A 6,398-nucleotide genomic window follows, 5' to 3' on the forward strand; every position below is an offset into this window, starting at 1 on the left:
ATATATATATACTATTGATACTGTGTATAAGATAGATAACTAATGAGAACCTATTGTCTAGCACAGGGAACTCCACTCAATACTCTGTGATGATCTAAATGGAAAGAAAATCTTTTTAAAACAGGGTTTCTATGTATACTTATAGCTGATTCACTTTGGTGTATGGTAGAAACTACCACAACATTATAAAGCAACTATTCTCCCCCAAAACAATAAAATGTTAATACAGGGGGAAAAAAGCGATTTTCCATAAATAGGTCCATTAGGTAATGCTCTTATTTCCTATAGATGTTACTATGGGAAACATCTATAGGAGTTCATTGAAAGAAAGTGAAAGTGAAGTTGCTCAGTCGTGTCCGATTCTTTGCGACCCCATGGACTATAGCCTACCAGGCTTCGCCATCCATGGGATTTTTCAGGCAAGAGTACTGGAGTAGGTTGTCATTTCCTTCTCCAGGGGATCTTCCCAACCCACGGATCAAACCTGGGTCTCCTGCATTGTAGCCAGATACTTTACTGTCTAAGCCACCAGGGAAGTCATAGGAGTTCATTAAACTTGCCAGTTAGAAATGTCGTAAATGTAGCACCCATCAACTCAGGCCTCTCAATCCCAGGGAGCAGGTTTATATTTCCCTAGCCCTCCTAATGGTGGCCTATTTTTATTTCTTCATGTAAGTTAACAATGACAGTTACAAATGCAAAGTACTCAGATCATAACCTAACTGGCAGTCATGTAGATTCTGCTCTAAATCATACCAAAGCATAACACAGAAAAAAGTTCATGTAACATTTTCCAATTGTCAATTTTTTCACGAACGCCAACTTTTGTTGTTGTTCAGTTGCCCAGTAGTGTCCAACTCTTTGCAACCCCATGGACTGCAGCACCCCAACTTTACAGATATCAATCTATAACCCTTCCTAGTACTCGTTTCTTGACATTTGCCAATCAACAATTGGGGCTTAAGAACAGTACAAAGCATGGAATTAGACGTGGAATGTGTACATGCATGTGATCAGTGTTGCTACCATTCCCTGACACACAATTTCCCACTTCCAGCCACAGGACAGAAGGGCGCGTTCAACCCCTCTAAACTTAGGGAAGCTCTTTGTACTCATTTTGGCCAATGTAATGTGAATCAAACTGACATGGATCACTTCCTAATGGAAGTATTTAACTTTCAGGAATGGATTCACCAGCCCTTTGCCTGTTAAGTGATTATAAGAGCACATCTTGATATGGAAATAACATAAACTAAAGCAGCTGGGAATGGTGAGCTGAGAATACAGCTTCCCCAAAAGGCCCCAGACCCACAACAAACTACATTAGTGAAAGACAAATTCTGTTGTTTGGCGACAATTTTTACAGCATTAAAATGTAGCTTATTCTGACTAATAAAGCATTGTATGTGATTCATGAATTGCATCATACTGAAGCCAGGGCCATGTGTGCAATTCCTGAGTGAACTGGTCAATTTGCTTTGTCAGTGGCCAAATGTCATTTTAACCCCACTTTCTTGAAAATAAGTACTAATGTGTGTTTACAAGGAAAACTGAGAAGGATAATTTGCATAAATAAGTGTACATTTCCTTGACTTCTATAAAAGCAAGTGATGACACATATCTTACTGATTAATACTCAATAGGACCATTCTTGACCATAAAGGACAGTTCATAATATCTCATAAATCAAAAACCTATTTTAGCTAAATTGATTCTAGAACACAGATAGACACAACATATCAGTGTCCAGCTATTTCATGCCAGCATCGAGAGCCTTATTAGAGGTCTTGTGGGCACACACTATGTGAACAGAGCACCACTCATGTGTGTGTGTCAGACTTATTCTGACACTATTTCCTTCCAAAATCACACCCACCAAAGAGGAGAAAAGGGAGCCCTCCTACACTGTTGGTGGGAATGTAAGTTAGCCACTGTGGAAAACAATACGGAGGTTCCTCAGAAAGCTAAAAATAGAATTACCATATGATCCACTAATCCCACTCCTGGGCATTTATCCAGACAAATTCTAGTTCAGAAAGATACATGCACCCTTATGTTCATAGCAGCTCTATTCACAATAGCCAAGACATGGAAACAGCCTAAATGTCCATCAACAGATGAATGGATAAAGATATGATGTATGTAGATAGATATAACGGAATAATGACTCAGCCATAAAAGAGTGAAATAATGTCATTTGCAGCAACACGGATGCAACTAGATATTATCATACTAAGTGAATTAAATCAGAAAGAGAAAGACAAATACTTTATCATATCACTTATATGTAGAATCTAAAATATAACACAAATGAACCTACCCATGAAATTGAAACAGAATCACAGACATAAAGAACAGACCAATGGTTGCCAAGGGACAGGGGTTGGAGAAGGGATGGAGTGGGAGGCTGGGGTTAGCAGATGTAAGCTTTTATAGGTAAAATGGATAAACAACAAGATCCTGCTGTATAACACAGAGAACTATATTCAATATCTTATGATAAAGTATAATGGAAAGAATATTTTTTAAAGAATGTATATATATACACATTATACATATATGTATAACTGAATATGTATATATAAATGTATAACTGAATCACTTTGCTGTACAGCTGTAATTAATACAACATTGTAAATGAACTATACTTCAATTTAAAAGAGAGTGAACATGTTCCTCTCCCAGAAGCATGAATTCATGGAACGACAACTCTCAACCAGGACTCACCCTCCCCTCATCTTCCCTGTGTATCACCCTCGTGGTAGGCAGAACTGAGTCTTCTAAGGATGTTCTCCAAGAAAAGTTCTGGTTCCCAAAGTCCATTTCTCTGCACAGAGATATTTGGAATATGTGAATGTGGAAAATAGCTCAGAAAAAAGAGCTAAGCCTTCTAAAATTCTAACCATGCAATTCTTGAGGTTAAGAGAAAAGATCAATTGCTTTTGTTTTTTCATAGCAAATCTAAAATTCCTCTTTTCAACCAAGTTGATAAGGGAAATATCATTGGGAAATATGAGAAAAACAGTTTCTGAATTGTAGCCAACCTGTCCAAACACCGGAAGACATTATGATCAAACTTCTAAGTTGAAAGAAATCTAGACAGCGAGGAGCTTACCCAGACCCACGTTCATCATGACAAGCACAGTTCAGCCACTACAAACGCAGTGCCACATATGAGCTGGTAAGAAACCAGAGAGGGTGCTTGCTTTGGCAACACATATACTAAAATTGGAACGATACAGAGAAGATTAGCATGGCCCCTGTGCAAGGATGACATGCAAATTCATGAAGCGTTCCATATTTTTAAATCACAGCAGGATCCTCTATGGATCCTCCCAGGATTCTGGAAATAAAAGCAAAAATAAACAAATGGGATCTAATTGAAATTAAAAGCTTCTGCACAACAAAGGAAAATATCAGCAAGGTGAAAAGACAGCCTTCTGAATGGGAGAAAATAATAGCAAATGAAGCAACTGACAAACAACTAATCTCAAAAATATACAAGCAACTTATGCAGCTCAATTCCAGAAAAATAAACAACCCAATCAAAAAATGGGCCAAAGAACTAAACAGACATTTCTCCAAAGAAGACATACGGATGGCTAACAAACACATGAAAAGATGCTCAACATCACTCATTATTAAAGAAATGCAAATCAAGACCACAGTGAGGTACCATTTCACACCAGTCAGAATGGCTGTGATCCAAAAGTCTGCAAGCAATAAATGCTGGAGAGGGTGTGGAAAAAAGGGAACCCTCTTACACTGTTGGTGGGAATGCAAACTAGTACAGCCACTATGGAGAACAGTGTGGAGATTCCTTAAAAAATTGCAAATAGAACTGCCTTATGACCTAGCAATCCCACTGCTGGGCATACACACCGAGGAAACCAGAATTGAAAGAGACCCAATGTTCATTGCAGCACTGTTTATAATAGCCAGGACATGGAAACAACCTAGATGTCCATAGCAGATGAATGGATAAGAAAGCTGTGGTACATATACACAATGGAGTATTACTCAGCCATTAAAAAGAATAAATTTGAATCAGTTCTAATGAGATGGATGAAACTGGAGCCGATTAAAGAAAAACACCAATATAGTATACTGACACATATATATGGAATTTAGAAAGATGGTAATGATGACCCTGTATGCGAGACAGCAAAAGAGACACAGATGTGTAGAGCAGACTTTTGGACTCTGAGGGAGAGGGTGAGGGTGGGATGATTTGGCAGAATGGCATTGAAACATGTATACTATCATGTAAGAAACGAATCACCAGTCTATGTTCGATGCAGGATACAGGATGCTTGGGGCTGGTGCACAGGGACGATCCAGAGAGATGATATGCGGTGGGAGGTGGGAGGGGGGTTCATGTTTGGGAACTCATGTACACCCGTGGTGGATTCATGTCAATGTATGGCAAAACCAATACAGTATTGTAAAGTAAAATAAAGTAAAAATAAAAATTTTTAAAAAAAGAAACCAGAGAGGAAGCCTCCGTGCATAGGAACTCCCTCGTGAAACTGAACATGGGCCAAATATTATATTCAAAGGTAACTTACTTTGACATAGATCAGCATTTGTTGACCTATGGAAAGTTGTTCCAAACAGTATGCATGTATGATTGCATCCTTATAAAGTTTTGTGTGTATTCATTTTATCTTAAGTTAGGAAAATAAAATTTACATTTCCTTTTTTTGGTAAATCTGGGCAGTGAAGTTAAAAGATTTCCACTTTCCTTTTTATAATTCTCTGTGTTGCCTGTATTTTTAACATGTATTATCTTTACAAACTACAGGCATTGGTCAGGGTGGGGGAGCAATTTATGAGTAAGTTACATGTTAACCTGATTTACTTTTCAATTCATTCCTTCAGTCCTCCCTTCAGCTGTCTGCTATCAGTTTGGGAAATGCACCTGTGAAAGATACATTATTTATCTGGTGGTTAATGAGAATTTCCCATGTTCCTATTATAGTTTAGGGTTTTTTAGACATTGAATATTCTTCTGATAGTAAGGTCATAAACTGCACAGAATGCAATCTCCTTTTGTTATCAATAGTTTAAGTTGGTCCTATGTAAGGACGAAGAACATCTATTGTTCTCAAGATCTTTTACAGAAGCCTTTATAACAAGGTTTATGACTATATTCTGTCACAAAAGGGAACTCAGTTTCTCAAACATGACCCACAGCACATATTTCCCTCTGTGAGAAACTCTGTCAGCCCCACAGCTCTTTATCCAAACGCAATGGGAAAAGTGTTTATCTTCAGAAATAGGTGCCATCTTCACCTTTAAAGTAAATACAAGGAAGTAGAAATTTTACCTACAAATACTAAACCATAAACCCTTTGAAGGTGGAGACCTCTTGATTACTCCCACAGTATGTAATAGAGGCCCACTAATCTTTTGATTGGATGAATGGAATTAAATCCCAAGGAACTTGAGGAATTCCTTCTTTAAGGCATTAGTCTGCTAATGACATCATCCATGGTTAAAGAAGAACAAGAGTATTTGTCCTGCCTCTGATGACATGGTAACATTCCATGGAAATAATTCAGTGACTACCTGCCCAAGTCTTCCACACACCAGGAGAATAACCTAGGGAATTAACACAAAGTCTCACCAGAAACAAAAGAAATCTGTTTTGAAGCAGAGTATAAGCATGATTGATAACTGCCCCCACCATTCCACTCTTCCACCACACCCAACTGTTTTGAATGGAATACTAACCAGCATGGAGAAGGCAATGGCACCCCACTCCAGCACTCGTGCCTGGAAACTCCCATGGACGAAGGAGCCTGGTAGGCTGCAGTCCATCGGGTCACTGAGTCAGACACAACTGAGCGGCTTCACTTTCACTTTTCACTTTCATGCCTTGAAGAAGGAAATGGCAAGCCACTCCAGTGTTCTTGCCTGGAGAATCCCAGGGACGGGGGAGCCTGGTGGGCTGCCTTCTATGGAGTCACACAGAGTCGGACACGACTGAAGTGACTTAGCAGCAGCAGCAGTAATTAGCATGAGAAGTAGAAGTCTCAGTAACACCAAACAGCATAAAGACATGTTTTCAGTATTTATTCCAGGGAAGAACTGATAAAACATCAGATAATCTTGCTCATTTTGAAGCTCTAATACAGACAAACCTGGACATGGAAAATGTTCTGAACTAGTACAAATAATAATAAGCTGTCCTCATAAAAGCACTCTTTTTTCTTTATTTTCTTCCAGGGCAAAACTTGTCATGAATTACTTTAATTAATTAAGATTTCAAGGAAACTAAGGGAAAACAGCAAAGCTCTGGACAACATGGCTAAGATGATCACTAGACACTCCACAGACTGGCCATCTCTCAAAAACCCAATTTAACATTTAGAAATGTTATTTTTATGTAATAT

At 38.5% G+C, this 6,398-nt stretch overlaps 1 non-coding gene across 1 annotated transcript; it reads left to right on the forward strand.

The window, feature by feature from the left end:
- Positions 1–3,198: 3,198 nt before the first annotated feature.
- On the forward strand, positions 3,199–3,305 carry LOC128062672 (U6 spliceosomal RNA). Its single transcript, XR_008200826.1, has one exon. It is a non-coding gene; the product is annotated as a U6 spliceosomal RNA (small nuclear RNA).
- The last annotated feature ends 3,093 nt before the right edge of the window (positions 3,306–6,398 follow it).

The sequence above is a fragment of the Budorcas taxicolor genome, chromosome 17, assembly GCF_023091745.1.
Source record: "Budorcas taxicolor isolate Tak-1 chromosome 17, Takin1.1, whole genome shotgun sequence".
Taxonomy (NCBI): domain Eukaryota; kingdom Metazoa; phylum Chordata; class Mammalia; order Artiodactyla; family Bovidae; genus Budorcas; species Budorcas taxicolor.